General features: G+C 35.7%; 2 long non-coding RNA genes across 6 annotated transcripts in view; one reads left to right on the top strand and one right to left on the bottom strand.

The window, feature by feature from the left end:
* The window catches only part of LOC309847995, a 198,856-nt gene extending 193,202 nt beyond the window's left edge, over positions 1-5,654 (top strand). For all 4 annotated transcript variants that reach the window (XR_014302773.1, XR_014302774.1, XR_014302775.1 and 1 more), the window contains one exon: positions 4,926-5,654. This is a non-coding gene — a long non-coding RNA (uncharacterized lncRNA). The remainder of the gene's footprint in view (positions 1-4,925) is intronic.
* LOC309847996 overlaps positions 1-20,353 on the bottom strand; it is a 161,336-nt gene that overhangs the window by 12,287 nt on the left and 128,696 nt on the right. Inside the window, exon 4 of one of the 2 annotated variants that reach the window (XR_014302778.1) lies at positions 15,834-20,343. The exons of the other annotated variant lie outside the window; for it this stretch is intronic. This is a non-coding gene — a long non-coding RNA (uncharacterized lncRNA). Of the gene's footprint in view, positions 1-15,833; positions 20,344-20,353 lie in introns of those variants that run through there. 2 annotated transcript variants of the gene reach the window in all.

A 20,353-nucleotide genomic window follows, 5' to 3' on the forward strand; every position in this document is an offset into this window, starting at 1 on the left:
AGTGTGTCGTTTAAGGCCTTTATTTCCTTGCTGATCTTTTGCTTGGATGACCTGTCCATTTCAGTGAGGGGAGTGTTAAAGTCCCCTACTATTATTGTATTATTGTTGATGTGTTTCTTTGATTTTGTTATTAATTGGTTTATATAGTTGGCTGCTCCCACGTTGGGGGCATAGATATTTAAAATTGTTAAATCTTCTTGTTGGACAGACCCTTTGAGTATGATATAGTGTCCTTCCTCATTTCTTATTATAGTCTTTGGCTTAAAATCTAATTGATCTGATATAAGGATTGCCACTCCTGCTTTCTTCTGATGTCCATTAGCATGGTAAATTCTTTTCCACCCCCTCACTTTAAATCTGGAGGTGTCTTCGGGCTTAAAATGAGTTTCTTGGAGGCAACATATAGATGGGTTTTGTTTTTTTATCCATTCTGATACCCTGTGTCTTTTGACAGGGGCATTTAGCCCATTCACATTCAGGGTAACTATTGAGAGATATGAATTTAGTGCCATTGTATTGCCTGTAAGGTGACTGTTACTGTATATGGTCTCTGTTCCTTTCTGATCTACCACTTGTAGGCTCTCTCTTTGCTTAGAGGACCCCTTTCAATATTTCCTGTAGAGCTGGTTTGGTATTTGCAAATTCTTTCAGTTTTTGTTTGTCCTGGAAGCTTTTAATCTCTCCTTCTATTTTCAATGATAGCCTAGCTGGATATAGTATTCTGGGCTGCATGTTTTTCTCGTTTAGTGCTCTAAAAATATCATGCCAGCTCTTTCTGGCCTGCCAGGTCTCTGTGGATAAGTCAGCTGCCAATCTAATATTTTTACCATTGTATGTTACAGACTTCTTTTCCCGGGCTGCTTTCAGGATTTTCTCTTTGTCACTGAGACTTGTAAATTTTACTATTAGGTGACGGGGTGTGGGCCTATTCTTATTGATTTTGAGGGGTGTTCTCTGAACCTCCTGAATTTTGATGCTCATTCCTTTTGCCATATTGGGGAAATTCTCCCCAATAATTCTCTCCAGTATACCTTCTGCTCCCCTCTCTCTTTCTTCTTCTTCTGGAATCCCAATTATTCTAATGTTGTTTCGTCTTATGGTGTCACTTATCTCTCGAATTCTCCCCTCGTGGTCCAGTAGCTGTTTGTCCCTCTTTTGCTCAGCTTCTTTATTCTCTGTCATTTGGTCTTCTATATCACTAATTCTTTCTTCTGCCTCATTTATCCTAGCAGTTAGAGCCTCCATTTTTGATTGCACCTCATTAATAGCTTTTTTGATTTCAACTTGGTTAGATTTTAGTTCTTTTATTTCTCCAGAAAGGGCTTTTATATCTCTCGAGAGGGTTTCTCTAATATCTTCCATGCCTTTTTCGAGCCCGGCTAGAACCTTGAGAATTGTCATTCTGAACTCTAGATCTGACATATTACCGATGTCTGTATTGATTAGGTCCCTAGCCTTCGGTACTGCCTCTTGTTCTTTTTTTTGTGTTGAATTTTTACGTCTTGTCATTTTGGCCAGATAAGAGTAAATGAAGGGGCAAGTAAAATACTAAAAGGGTGGCAACAACCCCAGGAAAATATGCTTTAACCAAATTAGAAGAGATCCAAAATCGTGAGTGGGGAGAAAGGGGATTAAAAAAAGGTTCAAAAAGGAAGAAAGAAAAAAAAAAAGAACAAAGAAAAGAAAAGAAAAAAAATTTTTTTAAAAAGAAAACACCTATGAAAAATGTAAAAAAGAAAAAATATATATATTAGATAAACTAGTAAAAAATTGTTAAAAAAGAAAAACGTAACAGTTAAAAAAAATAATAAAAAAATTTACCCGAAGGCGAGAAGAAAAAAAAAAAAAAAACAAAAAAAATGAAAAAGAAAAAATTAAATTAACTGCAAGACTAAAAAAAATCACAGGAAAAAAGCCATGAGTTCCGTGCTTGGCTTTCTCCTCCTCTGGAATTCTGCTGCTCTCCTTGGTATTGAAACCGCACTCCTTGGTAGGTGAACTTGGTCTCGGCTGGATTTCTTGTTGATCTTCTGGGGGAGGGGCCTGTTGTAGTGATTCTCAAGTGTCTTTGCTCCAGGCGGAATTACACCGCCCTTACCCGGGGCCGGGGTGAGTAATCCGCTCGGGTTTGCTTTCAGGAGCTTTTGTTCCCTGAGCGCTTTCCGTAGAGTTCCGGAGGACGGGAATACAAATGGCGGCCTCCTGGTCTCCGGCCCGGAGGAGCCGAGAGCCCAGGGCCGCACTCCTCAGGGCGCCCTCAGAGAACAGCGCCCAGTCACTCCCGTCTGCCTGACCTCCGGCCGCGCTCCGAGCTCACAGAGCCTGCGACCGGTTCAAGGTCACCCCGAGCTGCGAGCTTACTGTCGGCTCTGTCTCTGCAGCCGGCTTTCCCGTTCGAATACCCGCAAGCTCTGCGACACTCAGACACCCCCGATCCTTCTGTGACCCTGCGGGACCTGAGGCCACGCTGACCCCGCGTGGGCTTCGCTCCGGTTTAGCCTCTGGAGCGATGTCCCTCAGCGGAACAGACTTTTAAAAGTCCTGATTTTGTGCGCGGTTGCTCTGCTGCTTGCCGGAGCCGGCCCCTCCCCCCGGGGTCTATCTTCCCGTCGCTTTGGATTCACTTCTCCGCCGGTCCTACCTTTCAGAAAGTGGTTGTTTTTCTGTTTCCAGAATTGCTGTTCTTCTTCTCTTCGATCTGCCGATGGATTTTCAGGTGTTTGCAATCTTTAGATAAGCTACCTAGCTGATCTCCGGCTAGCTGAAGCAGTCTCAGCTTGCTACTTCTCCGCCATCTTGACTCCTCCCCCCCGGTATAGATATTTTTCTTATACCCTCTTCCCATACAGAGCCTCCCCAATTATCAGTATCTCCCACCAGAGTGGTACATTTGTTATAACTGATGAACCTACATTGACATCATAATATTCCAAAGTCCATAGTTTATCTTAGGATTTGCTCTTGGTGTTGTATATTCTATGAGTTTGGAAAATGTATAATGACATGTTTCCGCCATTATAGTACCATACAGAGTATTTTCATGCTCTGTGTCATACAGTTGAAATAATACAATAAGTAGTCTTTCCAGATTGGTATCTTTCACTTAGTAATATGCATTTTAGTTTCCTCCATTTCTTTTCATGCCTTCATAACTCATTTCCCTTTATTACTGAAAAATATTCCATTGTCCGTATGCACTCCATTCACCCACTGAAGGACATCTTGATTGCTTCCAAGTTTTGGCAATTTGAATAAAGCTGCCATAAACACCTATGTGCAGGTGTCTGTGTGGATTATTCCTTTGGGTCAATACCAGGGAATGAGACTACTGAGTCATAAGAGTATGTTTAATTTTGTAAGAATTGCCAAACTAAAGTGGTTGTACCATTTTGCTTTCCCACCAGCAATGAATGAGAGTTTCTGTTGCTCCACATTCTCACCAGCATATGGTACTGTTAATATTCTGGATTCTAGCCATTCCAATAGTTTTCTAGTGGTACCTCATTGTTTAAATTTGCATTTCCCTGACAACATATGATATGAAATATCTTTCCGTATGCCTATTTACTCTCATTTTCTATATACAAACAACTCAAAACATGCTCAATGTTCTGAACTGATTGCTCAGTTTTTTATTTTTGGGATCTGTATTTCCTTTTGGTTTCTCCAGCTTCTCTACAGTCAAATTCTATGGAGGAACAAACACAAAATTGTGTTTAGCTGGTCTTTGTTTTTCCACACAAAGTTAACCAGCAGTTTCCTAAAGTGAGTTAAAAAAAAAACAAAAAACTTTTTAATGACATTTGATATATGCCAAACTATTTTCCAAAATGAGCATATAAATGTATTACTTTACTTTTGATGCAGCAGTACTCTGGAATCAATGTACTATTCACTAGACTAGCTTTTAAAATCATATTTTGAAAGTATATGTCTTATATAGTATATCTCTTTTTTGTTTTAACTTGCATTTATTTGAATATGAGCAAATTCCAATAATGCCTAACGTGTTTATTATTTGCATGTCCTTTTGAATCATTTTACTGTTCATTTTCCTTGCATATCCATTCACTATAATTATGATGTTGTTCTTATGATTGGGAAGAAACATTTCACATTTTTCAAATATTCTATTTCTTTGATAGTCATAGGAAAAAAAGGCAAACATTTTGAAATGTTATGAACTCAAATGGAAGATTAAGGAAACCAGACCTTCTGCCTGTCAGGAAGCAAGGATTGAGGAATGTGATGTTTTAATCATTGAAATCACATATGCTTAGCATTCACAAGGTGCAAACATTATATATAGTTTACGCAGTTCAGAGCCTTGTGTCTGGGTTAATGGTGTTTTTGTTCAGAAAAGAAGCTTAAACACTGGGCGTTTCTACTTTCTTGTAGTCTCACTTTACTTGGTGTGAAGTTGGCACTGGAGCATCTGTCAAGTACAACAGATGTTATCAGGAACAGAAAATTTGCTGCAACCTAGTTCAATCTGCTATTTGCATATGCCACTGAGCACATAGATTGTAGTTTCATCTCAACAGAAGAAAGACAATTTATTTCACCTGCAAGTATACTCCCTCGTCAGCTCCTAGGGAAAGGACAAGATTTGATTTTCTTATTGCTATTCAAGGAAATACAAAGAGAAAGATTTCCACAAGAAACCCATAGCTCTAAATGTTTCTCTGTAGGATGTGGTGTTAGTATGGATTTTGTAAACATAGACAACAGTGAACACATGAGTAGCTTCTTTCTTGCATGATGAAATTAGATACATAAGGCACTGATTTCATTGAGCAGCTGCTTTAAAATCTTGGAGGCAGAATTGTGTAATTATATGGTTTGTTATTACATGGTTTTATGGTGACTTCAAGTCAAATATAAATATACAACACAGCATTGTTAGCTATAGTCACCATTCACAGAGGGAAGATAATATGAAGACACACAAGGGGAAGGCCATGTGAAGACGGAAGGATAGGAGGCATGCATCTACAATGAATGTCAAAGACTGCTGACAAACCACCAGAAGCTTAGGAAGAGCAAGGAAGGATTCCCCTATTGGTTTCAGAAGAAGCATGGCCATGCCATTACCTTGATTTTAGACTTCTAGCTTCTAAAACAATAGGACAATAAATTTCTGTTATTTTAAGTCACCCAGTTTATGTTACACTTTTATTCTTATTAGTGGATTAAAGATTTTAATTTTATATTGTCTGCTTTCCTGTGAGACACAAAGTTTTTAATATATTCTATGACTTTCTACACCACTTGATTTAGCTTTGTACATATTTTGGATCTATATTAATATAAGAAATTGATCCGTAAACTCTTTTTTTTCTTGTTTGTTGTTGTTCATTTGGTTTGTTGTCTTTAATGTTTAATTAGTCCATTTTTCTAGACTGAATTTGCAAAAGCCTTTGTTTTACTTTTTATTATTTATTTCTAGAGGCAGCTTTGTGTCCTGTTTCATTAATTGTTTTTTCTTATCATAAATATTTCCTTCATCTTTTATTTAGTTTATTCGGATTTTCTTTTTCTCTCTTCTTAAAAATTGCTATGTACCTCAAAAATTTGGCCTTTCAGGGCATGTGGGTGGCTCAGTAGGTTGGGCATCTGACCCTTGGTTTTGGCTGGGGTCATGATCTCCAGGTCCTGGGATCAAGCCTTGCATAGGGCTCCCCATATGGAAGGGAGTCTGCCTGTCTACCTTTCTCTCTGCCCCTCCCCCCTGTGCTCTCTCTCTCTCTCTCTCTCTCTCTATAAAATAAGTGAATAAATCTTATTTTTTTAAAATTTGGACTTTCTTTTTTATACTATTTGCCTTTATTTTTCTCTCAAAATAATACTTCAGCTGTGGAATAGGCAAAACCCCAACCTCATCAAGATGTCCACATGCTAATGACCTATCAGTAAATTATGTTACATAGCAAGGGGAAACTTAGGTTGCAGATTGAATTAAGTTTTCTAATCAGCTGATTTTCAATTGGGAAGATTATCCTGGATTAACTAGGTAGACTCACTGTAATGACAATCCTTATAAGTAAAATAGAAGTCAGAAATCAGAATCCTGTAATGTAACATGAAGAAGACTCAAGACTCTTTGAAGGTGAAGGGGGTCATGAATGAAGGAATGCAGGTGGCTTCCAGAAACCAGAAAAGTCAAGGAGAGAGATTCTCACTTAGAGCTTCCAGGATAGACTGCAGCCCTGCTGCACCTTGACTTTAGCCAAGATCCATTTAAACTTCTCATTTTCAGAATGGTAAGATAGTAATCCATGCTGTTTCAAGCCCCAAAGCTTTCAGCAATTTGTTGTAGCAGCACCAGGAAGCTAACAGAGGCTGTATTTTATGAATTATTCAATTTTGAATATTTAAAATGTCCATTACACTTCATTCTTTGAACCATGATATTTTAGACTTATGTTTATAATTTCTCAGGTATGCGTTTTAAAGTTTACCTTTTTGTAATTGGCTTACACCATTATTACGTTATCATGAGAATATATAGTCTGTATAATGCCAATTTTGAAAACATAGTGAGAATCTTTTTTCCTAAGTTACCGATTTTCTGAATGTTTCATGTGTAAAAGAAAAGAATGTGTATGAGTTGTTGGGAGTAGGTGTCTAGATGACAGTTACGGCAGCCATCAGATATAAAAATAATTGCATTCTAATCTTTGATATCTTCACTGATATGTCATTTAGTTTAAAAATTATGGGAAATAGATAATAAAATTTCTCATAATCATTATGGATTGTTAATTTCTCCTTGCCATCTGTCAAATTTTCCTTTAAATGTTTTGTGATGTTGTTTAATATGTTATTATGTACAAACTCAGAATGTATAACTAAGCATATGCTTTATCCATGGTAGGGGTTGTATATATATATTTTTTATTAATTATTTTATTAACATAAAATGTATTATTTGCCCCACAGGTACAGGTCTGTGAATCGTCAGGCTTACACACTTCACAGAGCTCACAATATCACATACCCTCCCCAATTTCCATAACCCAACCACCTCTCCATACCGCTCTCTCCCAGCAATCCTGTTTGTTTTGTGAGAGTAAGAGTCTCTTATGGTTTGTCTTTTCCCCAATCCCATCTTGTTTCATTTTTTCCTTCCCTATCCCCCAAACGCCCCACTCTGCCTCTCAAATTCATCATATCATGGATATCATATGATAATTGTCTTTCTCTGATTGACTTATCTCGCTTAGCATAATATCCTTTAGTTCCATCCACATTGCTGTAAGTAGCAAGATTTCATTTATTTTGATGGCTGCATAGTATTCCATTGTGTGTGTGTGTGTGTGTGTGACCTCTTTTTCATCCATTCATCTGTTGATGGACATTTAGGTTCTTTCCCTAGTTTGGCTATTGTGGACATTGCTGCTATAAACATTTGAAACATTTGGGTGCACATACTCCTTCGGATCACTACATTTGTATCTTTAGAGTAAATACTCAGTAGTGCAATTGCTGGGTTGTAGGGTAGTTCTATTTTCAACTTTTTGAGGAAACTCCTTGCTGTTTTCCAGAGTGCATGCACCAGCTTGCATTCCCAGCAACAGTGTAGGAGGGTTCCCCTTTCTCCACATCCTTCCCAACATCTGTCGTTTTCTGACTTGGTAATTTTAGCCATTCTGACTGGTGTGGGGTGGTATCTCATTGAGGTCTTGATTTGTATTTCCCTGATGCCAAGTGATGTTGAGCATTTTTTCAAATGTCTGTTGGCCATCTGGATATCTTCTTTGCAGAAATGTCTGTTCATGTCCTCTGTACATTTCTTGATTGGATTACTTGTTCTTTGGGTGTTGAGATTGTTAAGTTCTTTATAGCTTTCGGATACCAGCCCTTTATCTTATATGTTGTTTGCAAATATCTTCTCCCATTCTGTCAGCTGTCTTTTGGTTTTGTTGACTGTTTCATTTGTGTGTAAAAGCTTTTGATCTTGATGAAATCCCAATAGTTCTCTTTTTGCCGTGCTTTCCTTGCCTTTGGCAATGTTTCCCGAAAGAAGTTGCTGCGGCTGAGATCAAAGAGGTTGCTACCTGTGTTCTCCTCAAGGATTTTGATGAATTCCTATCTCTCATTGAGTTCTTTCATCCACTTGGAGTCTATTTTTGTGTGTGGTGTAAGGAAATGGTCCAGTTTCATTTTTCTGCATGTAACTGTCCAATTTTCCCAACACCGTTTGTTGAAGAGACTGTCTTTTTTCCATTGGACATTCTTTTGACCATAGAGTTGAGGGTTCATTTCTGGGCTCTCTATTCTGTTCCATTGATCTATGTGTCTGTTTTTGTGTCAGTACCATACTGTCTTGATGATGACAGCTTTGCAATAGAGCTTGAAGTCTGGAATTGTGATGCCACCAACTTTGGCTTTCTTTTTCAACATTCCTCTAGGTATTTGGGGTGTTTTCTAGTTCCATATAAATTATAGGATTATTTGTTCCATTTCTTTGAAAAAAAAAAAAAAGATGGGATTTTGTTAGGGATTACATTAACCGTGTAGATTGCTTTAGATAGCATAAACATTTTCACAATATTTGTTCTTCCAAACCATGAGCATGGAATGTCTTCCCATTTCTTTGTGTCTTCTTCAATTTCTTTCATGAGTACTTTACAGTTTTCTGAGTACAGATTCTTTGTCTCTTTGGGGTGCAATCATAAATGGGATCCACTCCTTAATTTCTCTTTTTTCTGTCTTGCTGTTGGTATATAGAATGCAACTGTTTTCTGTGCATTGATTTTATATCCGGACACTGCTGAATTCCTGTACAAATTCTAGCAGTTTTGGAGTAGAGTATTTTGGGTTTTCCACATACAGTATCATATCATCTACAAAGAGTGAGAATTTGACTTCTTCTTTGCTGACCAGATGCCTTTTATTTTTGTTTGTTGTCTGATTACTGAGACTAGGACTTCTAGTACTATGTTGAATATCACTGGTAATAGTGGACATCTCTGCCGTGTTCCTGACCTTAGGGGAAAAGTCTCAGTTTTTGATATTTGCTGTGGGTTTTTCATAGATGGCTTTGATGATATTGAGGTATGTACCCTCTATCCTTACACTTTGAAGAGTTTTGATCAAGAAAGGATGCTGTACTATGTCAAATGCCTTTTCAGCATCTATTGAGAATATCATATGGTTCTTGTCCTTTCTTTTATTAATGTACTGTGTTATACTGTTATTGATTTGCAGATGTTGAACCAACCTTGCAGCCCAGGGATAAATCCCACTTGGTCGTGGTGAATAATCCTTTTAACGAACTATTGGATCCTATAGGCTAGTATTTTGGTGAGAATTTTTGCATCTGTGTTCATCAAGGATATTGGTCTTTATTTCTCCTTTTTGGTAGGGTCTTTGACTGGTTTTGGGATCAAGGTAACACTGGCCTCATAAAATGAGTTTGGAAGGGTGCCTGGGTGGCTCAGTGGGTTAAAGCCTCTGCCTTCGGCTCAGGTCATGGTCCCAAGGTCCTGGGATCAAGCCCTGCATCGGGCTCTCTGCTCAGAAGGGAGCCTGCTTCCTCCTCTCTCTGTCTCTCTGCGTACTTGTCTGTCAAATAAGTAAATAAAATCTTTAAAAAAAATGAGTTTGGAAGTTTTTCTTCCATTTCTATTTTTTGGAACAGTTTTAGGAAAATAGGTATTAATGCTTCTTTAAATGTTTGGTAGAATTCTCCTGGGAAGCCATCAGACCCTGGGCTCTTGTTTCTTGGGAGATTTTTAATGACTGATTTAATCTCCTTACTGGTTATGGGTTTATTCAGGTTTTCTATGTCTTCCTGCTTCAGATTTGGTAGTTTATATATCTCTAGGAATGAATCCATTTCTTCCATATTGTCAAATTTGCTGAAATAGAGTTGCTCATGGTATATTCTTATAATTGTTTGTATTTTATTGGTGTTGGTTGTGATCTCTCCACTTTCATTCATGATTTTATTTATTTGGTCATTTCTCTTTTCTTTTTGGTAAGTCTGGCCAAGGTTTATCAATCTTATTAATCCTTTCGAAGAACAAGCTCCTGCTTTCATTGATTTGTTCTATTGCTCTTTTTGTTTCAATTTCATTGATTTTTGCTCTGATCTTTATGATTTCTCTTCTCCTGCTGGGTTTAGCCTTTCTTTGCTGTTCTTTCTCCAGCTCCTTTAGGTGTAGGGTTAAGTTGTTTACTTGAGACCTTTATTGTTTCTTGAGAAAAGCTTGTATGGCTATATACTTTCCTCTCAGGACTGCCTTTGCTGTGTCCCTCAGATTTTGAACAGTTGTGTTTTCATTATCATTTGTTTCCATGATTTTTTCAATTCTTTAATTTCCCGAATGACCCATTCATTCTCTAGTAGGATGCTCTTTTTCCTCTCTCTATGATGCAGAGCTCCATTTGGAGTCTCCAACCCAGCAGATTTCTGCCTCCAGAAAAGGAAGGTGAGTCTCCCTTGATCTGCCACTTGTGGGGTCACTACTCAAAGAGCAGTGGTCTGACTGTGCCATAGATCATAGTTTAAGGTAACCCTGAGCTGAGAGCTCATTCCTGGGCTCTATTTCTGTAGTCGGCTTCCCTGCTCTGATACCTGGGAGCTCTGTCACACTCAGACATCTCCAATCTTTCAGTGACCCTGTGGGTCCTGAGACCACACTGTCCCTGTGAGGGCTCCACCCCTGCTTAACCTCTGGAGTGATGTCCCTCAGTGGAGCAGACTTCTAAAAGTTCTGATTTTGTGTTCCACTGCTCCACTGCTTGCTGGGAGCCGGCCCCTCCCCCCGTGGTCTATCTTCCTGTGGCCTCGGATTCACTTCTCCACACGTCCTACGTTTCAGAAAGCGGTTGATTTTCTGTTCCTATAATTGCTGCTCTTCTCTTTTGATCTCCTGTTGAGTTTGTAGGTGTTCAGAATGGTTTGATAACTATCTAGCTGAACTCCCACAACCTGATGTCATTTCAGTCCGCTACTTCTCCACCATCTTACCTCAGAAATCAGGGGTTATATATTAATGTCTCTTTTGTCTGATATTAACACAACTTCCTATCTGTATATGGGTTAAGTATTGGCCTGATATATATTTTTTCACTTTCATATTTTCTATGTTCTTGCATTTCAGGAAAATAACGTGTAGGTATTTTTTGTTTTGTTTTGTCCAGTCCGGTTCTCTCTGGACTTTAACTGCTGAGTTTGCTTTATTTACATTTATTATGCTTCCTAATACATGTGCATTTACATCTACCATCTCGTGTTATGGATTCAATTAACCTGCTTTTCATTTACTTCCTCCATCTACTGCCAGTATTCTATTAGTTTTCTCTAATTTAATTTATTCCCTTTTTAAATTTTCCTGTATCTAATTTCTAACAGTTTTTATTATACTTAAAATTTTTAAATGCATAAAAATTTAAGTGTCAAATATTCATGCTCCTTCCTCTTAAAAATATTATTCATTTTTAATCACTTTTCTACATTCCATTGTATTGTCTGGGATAGTAATCTCATCTTATTTTATAACCACTTACCTCCCTGCACATGAACATGAATACAAATATCGGTCACTCTTATCTTGGGGGCTGATTTTTTCTCTGGCTCCTTTTTTCCGTATGGACAAACTGACACTACCTTACCCCCCTCACTCATTCATTTGGTAGGTTATGTTATTTGTTCAGGTCAGACTTAGGTGAATGAAATTTCAGCAAATGAAATACAAGTAGGAGTGACAGGGGCAAGCCTTCCAATGGAATAGTCAGCATATGTTTGGAATTTACTTACCTCTTCAAGGATAAGGAAAGCATCTCCAAAAGAAGGATTTCTCCTTCAGCCACTAATGAGACTAGGGATGAAATCCTTTTATACTATCAAGAAATAAAGTTTTCTTTTTGTATTCCAAGAAAATTTCTGAATTATTTGTTACAGCCACATAACTTATATTAACCTGATTGAAATACCTTCCAAGAGAAGAAGTGGGAAGTACTCTTAGTGATTTGTGGAATCAAATATGGTCTGATAAGCTCTTTGTTCTTTGACATCAGACTTCCTGCAAAGTATACACATACTCTTGTCCAATTGTACAACTCAGAGCAACTGCCATTTTGAGGAGTAAGTTTATTTCAGAGTCAATTTTCTGACTAATCTATTTCTATACCTAAGGCATATATATTCCAATATACAGATATATTGGTAAATGAAAACTAGTAAATGCTCTCATGGAGTGTGAAGCCCTTTGAAGTTCTGACTTTATGTAAGGGGTGCCCAGTTTCAAATCTCCCCCTCATGTATGCTCAGGATCTATTCCTGAAGAAAGTTAAGATTCTTGTTCCCAGTTTCCAAATCCAAAGTCCAAGGTTGCTACAGCATCACCTTATGTACTTTCCACTTTCATTTTCATTTCTGCTTCATTTTTGTCATCTTTATATTTTCCTTTCTTTCCTCAAAGCTTGGCTATACATTAATTTTCATATGGAATCCAGCATTTCATAAGTTGTGGGTGGGTTTTCAGGTTATGGTATTTCTGCCATGTCAATGAAACTATAGCTTCCACTATTTTCCATTTGCCCTTTGGTTATGAATCTGAATTCTTACCCCATTATTGTTTCCTCCATGTCAGATTTCTGACACTTTCCCCCTTTTTTCTCCCCTAGTTTGTCTTACATTCTCTGGGCTATGTCCACTGATAATCTCCTTGGATATGTGAGGGCAAGGAATAATTGAGCTAGCATAAGCTTTGGCTTTAGGCAGGCATAGGTCCCTAAACAGTGTTGTTAATTACAGACATTTGTGCATTACTTACATAGATGCAAAATAATTCAGCTCTAAACCATTACATCCTCCACCTGCTGTTTCTTAGTGACCATGTTCTGACCTCTTCCTTTCAATATCATAGGGGTTGAGTTTTCCAGCCACCCTCTTTTTATCCCTGGGGCTAAGCAAAGAAATTCCAGTCTTTAGTCTTAAAATATAAGACTTTCTAGTCACTGGTTTAAAAAAAAAAAAGGGGGGGTTATAAGAGGTGAGATAAAAATGTTACCCCTGCAAGAAAATCAGATATTTTGCATCAAAGCATTATTCTTAAGAAGTTTAAATTCAATAATGAGAACTTGTAAAACCACCAGACTTCTGATATTGTTGTTGTGTCTTATTAAACTAACCTTTAAACTCTAAAAGGTGTGCATTTCCAATTGATTGCTTTACTTAATAACATGGTACCATGAAATAATATTTAAGTTGATATCTGTTTTCTCAAAGGTATAAATATTTGAATATTTTCTTTGAAAATCCAGAAGCTGATCATTGGTACTTCTTTTTTTCTCACATAAATGGACTAAGATGTAAAATGACACATTATATTTCTTATTTAAACAGATTTTGAAGTCTTAACTAACCAAAACGGTATCACCGATAAACTGAAAAAAGAATTTCCTGCCACACAGGGCAGTTGATTTTTTGACAGGATACATCTAAAATCTAAAACTCCTGGGACATGGCTGACTTGTGGTAGAATGCTGTTTCATCCTCACCTCCAAAGCTCATTTATTGATGTTCCTCCTCTGACTTGTAGATCATTTCTCTTATACAGTTCTCTTTTTTTCTTTCTGATAATTTATCTTTTGTCTATTATTGTCATTTTGTAGAAAACTTTCTTTTTCCTTTTCTTAAATTATATGTGTCTCTCAAAGGATGATACTGTCTTTAGTGTGCTTCTTTTTCCATGTCTTTCCCTCAGAAAGCTAATACAGTGGACACTGAACAACATGAAGATTAGGGGCGCCAACCCCCGTTCAGTTGAAAATCCATGTATAACTTTTGACCCCCCAAAATCTTTACTAATAGCCCACTATTGACCTGCGGTCTTACTGATAACATAAACATTTAGTACATATTTTGTTTATGTAATATATACTGTATTCTTACCATAAAGTAAGCTAGAAAAAAGAAAATATTAAGAATACCATAAGGAGCACTTTTTCATGTGTCTGTTGTACCCCTGGGGATAAAAATATATGTTTATAAAAAATAAAAAATTAAAAAAAAAAGAATACCATAAGGAAGGGAAAGTACATTTACAATACTGTGCTATATTTATTGGAAAAAGTCCACATATAAGTGGACCCAGGCAGTACAAACCCATGTTGTTCAAGGGCCAGCCATATATTCCAATTATTTTACAAGGTTATTAGAAGGAATAAATGACATCTACCTCACAATGTATGTTGACTATGTATCATCACACCTGTTATTATTTTGACATTTGACACCCTTAAGGATTTACTGATAGGATGCCTCTCATAGATACATGGTTTAAAAATATAACCATTCAGTGATACAAATTAACTGACAAGGTAGACTTCCAGTAAAGTGGACCTGTTGGCCTTTGATACACAGAGCATCAAACAGAAGCAAAAGGGAGGAGTGGTATTTTTTGTTTTGTTTTTGTTTTTCAACTGAAATGTAACTAGGTACAAACCCCATTACCTTTATGATGAAAACAGCTCCTGGGTTGAATTTGAGTAAGTGGCTGTTCTTTTGAAACTTTATGAACTTAGGCAGTTATGAAAAGGATGATGGGTTTTGGCCCTGTGGTGATTCTAAATGATTAATATGAAGCTGAAATGTATGATTTTCTGTTCCTTAATTTCTTCTTGGTTGGGAAAGTGAACTAAATTTTTTGAGGTTTAAATGTATTCACCTTGTGGAGAGGTTACTGATTTTTCTTTTTTTTCCTATAAATTATGTATCAGTGTTTTATTACTGGCTCTAAAATTATTATACACAAAATTAAAAAAATAAGATCATCAATCACTACTAAAAATGACAAATAGAAGGTGAATAATCAATACTTGTATTATCAGAATGAGATATTAATTTCTGAAGGACTCCTTAATTAATTCTAAACTCTACCAGCTCTTAGGATGAAATAGTCTCTGAAAAATGTTCTGTGACTTATTTGCTATGTAAAAAGGGAGCTAGAATGCAGGAAAAAGAACAAAAGTATACACAGGGTATGTTGAATTTCTTCAGGCTCTTTTTCTAAGCATGGTCTTTTACATAATCATGCCGTTGAGTCCAGCAAAAATCCTTCCGAAGAACACACAAAGATCAATGTAAGCAGAGGTAATGTAATTTCGCTTTATTGGACATTAATAGCATTAATCAATGACTCATAACTGGGATTTCACATTGGAAACACCTGGGGAATTATATATTTCAGCATATTTATACTGAGATTCCATTCCTAGGTGTTTTACTTAATGCGCCTCCCATTTTGCATTTTGTAAAAGTTTCCCATATGTTCAATTTTGTACCAAAGTTTTAAAATGTGGATATAATATTATTCCTTCAGAAAACATATCACAACTCTTTATTTTTGGATAACATGGTTTGTTTTGGAAGAGAGCAGTGACTGTTGGATTTGGATAACCTTAGGTATGTTGTGCTGTTCTTTAAGGATAACAGTAATATCCCTCTTTATTAGATGCACCATCAAAATAGGTAACTTATGGGATGTTTCTACACTTATGGCTTAATAAGTCAGTGGTATCATCCCTTGAAACGTCTCCTGTGGCTACAGCTTAAAATCCTAGTACATTACAAAATTCAATATTAGCTTCATATCTTAAAATAGATCAGCAAGTAACTATTTTTGTTTAATTGACTCAATGGACTTCGTGTCTGTAATACTAAGAAATGGTGCATTTAGGAAGAGAAAATAAAAACAAACTTTTGGAACCATCTATGATTGTATGCATTAAAAATATAACATTTCTGACATTCAGGATATATAAATAATAATATAAATTATACATATATATAAATATGTACATTCATATTACCCAGATTAAGAAACAAAAATTTTAAAATCACACAAAAACTATACAATTCACTTCCTCAATTGGATTTACTTCCTTCTTCAAAAAGAAAAACATTGTCATAATTAGGATTTCTTATTCTTTTACATTTACTATGTATTCATGAATTCATAGTCAATACATAGTAATGTTTTGCATGTTCTTAAATTCATGTAATAGGACATTTAAAGCATTTTTTCTTGATATTGTTCCAAATTGATATTGTTCCAAATTATGTTTATGATATTTATCCTTATTGATCAAAAGAGTAATAGGTAATTCATTATCATTTTTTTTATTCGATGGCTGGATTATAATGTATATATCTATCTTTTTATTACTGCATAGTTGGCCTTTTTTATGTTTATAGTAAACAAGATTACAGTAAACATTCTTGTACATGTCTTTAAGCTACACATGTAGAATTGGCTGTGGTTGGTCATAAGGTATGGGTGGGTTCAGCTTTATTAAACATTAGTGCTTTGCTCTCTCCCAAGAATGATGCATAATTTACACTCTCACCAGTAGTGCATAGGAGTTAATATTGCTGCACATCTCCTGCAACACTTGAGTTGACTGGCTTTAAGTGTTTCCAGTTGGACGAGTAGGAAACAGTATCTACTTTTGTTTTGAATGTCAAGTTACCTGACTACTAGTGAGATGAAGTATGTTTTATATTAGTAATGATCCTCTTTTATTAATCAATTGCCTGTTCCCTTTTGTTAGCACATTTTCCCATTGTTTTTCTTATTTATTTATACGAGTTCCTAATGCATTTGTATCTTAATATAGTATAAGATTGATTGTTTTCTGAGGGCTGAATCATTTCAAGATTACTTTCATTTCTTTAGAGAATTCATTATAAGTAAAAGCTTGATCTTTGCAGGTTCAGATTCTGTCTTAACTCAGTGTGGATCCAGTTGTCAGGGATGAACCGATATTTGCCAAGCTCATATTCATAAAGTGATGCATCAACACAGAATGTCAATTTATTCATTACTTCATAAAGCAGAACTTTGGAGTTGGCAAAAATAGGTTCAAACCCTGATTTTACTGCATACCAGCTGTGGGCTAGGCTGAAAGCTCCCTCCATGAGGGCATACATCTTTGTCTCTTCTGTTAACTGTTCTATCCCTAGAACTCTAAACATGCCCAACACATAATAACTGCTCAGTAAATAGTAAGTCTCTGTATGAAATCTGCTAGTGTCAATGTGCAAGTTATTCACTCATGGTGCTTCTCATGCATGGATACACAGAAATTTTACATTTTAATGTGAAAAATTAACTCTCTTTTCCATGTGGTTTTAATATCCAGTACCTTAAAAACAAAACAAAACAAAACAAAAAAAACACCTTTCTCAGACAAAGTTCATGAAGCTATTCTTTTTCACAACCAGATCTTTTATCATTCTGGAATTTAATTAATTATGGCACATCCATGTTTCTAATCAATATTCTCCATATGATAACCATTTTCCCAGTACCATGTTCTTAATAGTTCATTCTTTTCCACTCAATCACTTATCAAATTCTCCATCTCTCATTTATCCAGTTTTCGTAAAGGCATGCATCTCTTTGTACACTTAAAAATTTGATTTTGCTAGTCTGTTTTTCCATAATTATACTTGTACCACACAATCTTATTTTAAATTTAAGTGAGACTAGATATTTATCTGAAAAAACAAACCCCTCTGTCTTCCAAAACACACATCGTTCTTGAAATTTTTTCTAAATATTCATGCTCCTTTGTCTTTCCACAAAAATTTAGAATAAATTTGAAATCCCCATTAAATCTTTCAGAATAAGAACTTTAATTTAACCCTGCATTCTGTTATTTCTGAACTGTATGTATCTATTTACATGGATCTGCTTTAAATTCACTAAATAAATGTTTTATAATTTTCTCCATTAAGACTATAAATAAATCTTTTTATAATAATTCCTAGAAATCTTACACTTTTAGTTGCTATTAAAATGATGTGGTTTTGTGAAATTACATTTTCTAATAATTTGTTGGTAATATATAATAATTCAATTGATATATTTTATTGAAATCAGAGTCAGCAACTCAATTTTTCTTTTTTTAAAAAATAAGGAATTACATAGTCTGTAAATAATGATAATGTTAATTCTTATTCCTAAACTTTATACCTTTACTTATTTTTCTAGTACTACTGGATTAGATAGAACTTTCAGTAAAATACTAATGTTAAAGATCATCCTTAGCTGTTTTCTGAATTTAGTAAGTAAATTCAAAGTAGTTAGTGTGGTGTCTTTTCTTATCGAATAGGGGCCACCAAATGTGGGATGACCCGACTGGGTGGAAACCAGCTGAGGAATTCACACAAGACAGAACAAAGGAAATAGAAGTTTATTGAATATACCACAAGGGAGCGGCAGTCAGGACAGCAAAGCAGAGACTGTCTCCCAAGAGGTAATGGTGGGTGGCTGTAGTTAAAGGGGAAAGGTGAGGAAGTATGGGGATGTATGGAATTTTCCTTTTTTCATCTAGGTATAAGTATCCCATTGGTCAGCTAGGGCTTATGGCTATTTTGAGATGGGTCATCTAATGGGCCTGTTTGTATTGAGACAGGGGGTTGGGGGTTACTGTGAGCCCTTTTACTCAGGTTTCCTTTGTTCAAGTTGGTTGCCCAAAAGCAGCCTCTATATTAACACTAACAGATAAATCACAGTATAATGTTTCACTCTTAAATATGAGGCACTTACAGGTTTTTAGGGACTATCTGTTACCAGATTCAAGAATTTGCCCTCTATTAAAATTTATTAAGAGGAATTTAAAAATTGTTTTATCATCATAAAAGGGAACAGTATGTTATCAAAGCTGTTTTTTGCATCTACTAATATGATTATATATTTTTGCCTTCATTAATAAAAATTACATTATATTGTAAATGCTTTACTGACATATACATACAGGTTAAGTGTACAATGTGAAGAATTTACATGTATGCATACATTCACGTAACCACAACTCAGATAAAGTTACAGAATAGTTTAAATATCTCAGAAGGCTCCCTTGTACATCTAATAATAATTCCATTCATCCAAAGGTAATCATAATTCCAGCTTTAATTATCAGAGAATAAGTTTGGCTGCTCTTAAACCTCATATCAATGGAATCATACCATAGATAAAACTATCCATTTATTTCCAGCTTTTTTTGCTTCTCATTATGACTGTGAGAATCATTCTTCTGATGCTGGTATAGACTGAATGCGTTGGCCTCCTAAAATTCATATGTTGAAATCCTAACCTCCAATGTGATGCTATTAGGAGATGCAGCCTTTGAGATGTGATTAGGTCATAAGAATGGAATGGTCATGAATGAGATAGGTGTCTCTACAAAAGACTCCAGAGACCTCGCTTGCTTTTTTTTTTTTTTTTTTTTTTTTTTTTTTTACCATGTGAGGAGACAGACAGCCATCTATGAACCAGGATACCAAATATGCAGGCACCTGGATCTTTGACTTGCCAGCCTCCAGAACTGTGAGAAATAAATGTTTGTTGTTTAAGTCATCCAGTCTATGGCATTTTTCTTATAGCAGCCCAAATGGACTGATAGTTGCTATAGCAGGAATTTATTCTTTTATTCTTATTGTTTTGTAGAGTTCTAGTATATAATTTTACTTCTATCCAAAATCAAAATTTTTGGTAAAGGGTAGGATATACATAGCTTTCATAGATATGGCCAAAAACATTTGCAGAGTGATGTACCAATATATATTTTCAACCCTGGCCCTTCTATTCTAAGATATATTAATAAGTGTAATAATTTATTATGGTATTAATAATTTATTATGGTATTAATTTGCATTTCCTTAATTACTAGTTCTGTTGAGCAACTTTTCATATAATTTGAGGCATGATCATTTTCTGAAGTGTACATTTAATTTGCATATATTAATTAATTTTCTTTTTTCTTCCCAACTTGAAGTTACTTCTTGTTTAATCTGGATATGAGCACTTTGTCAAAGATGTGTATTCAAATATAAAATCCCAACTGATGACTTGGCTTTTTACTCTCTTCATGGCAAATTTTTTAGTGATGGCTATTAATGAAGATAATTTCTCCATTTTAAATTAGTTCAAACTATCAAATTTTTCTTTTACATGTACAGACAGCTTTTTAATTCTCTCCAAAATATTTGCCAACTTAAATGTCATAAAGACCTATGTTTGCTCCAACATCTTTTGACATGATACATTTTTAATTAATATTTTTTCTTGTATGTTTTGAGATGGGGTGAATTTATTTTTTCTATATGTTTAATGAATTGATTCATCATCATTTATTAAAGACTACTATCTCCCTAATGCATTGCAATACTGCATTTGTCACAAGTTGGGCAAATATTGGTTATTATTTCCCTCACTTTGTTGGGTCCGTTATCAAAGGAATGAGACTGAGACAAAGTTACGCAAAGCCTTATTCTATGCCAAGCATTAGAAGTTAGACTGACCGGCCAGGGAAATGAGGCTGAGACAAA

Source organism: Mustela nivalis (assembly GCF_964662115.1).
Source record: "Mustela nivalis genome assembly, chromosome: 14".
Classification (NCBI taxonomy): domain Eukaryota; kingdom Metazoa; phylum Chordata; class Mammalia; order Carnivora; family Mustelidae; genus Mustela; species Mustela nivalis.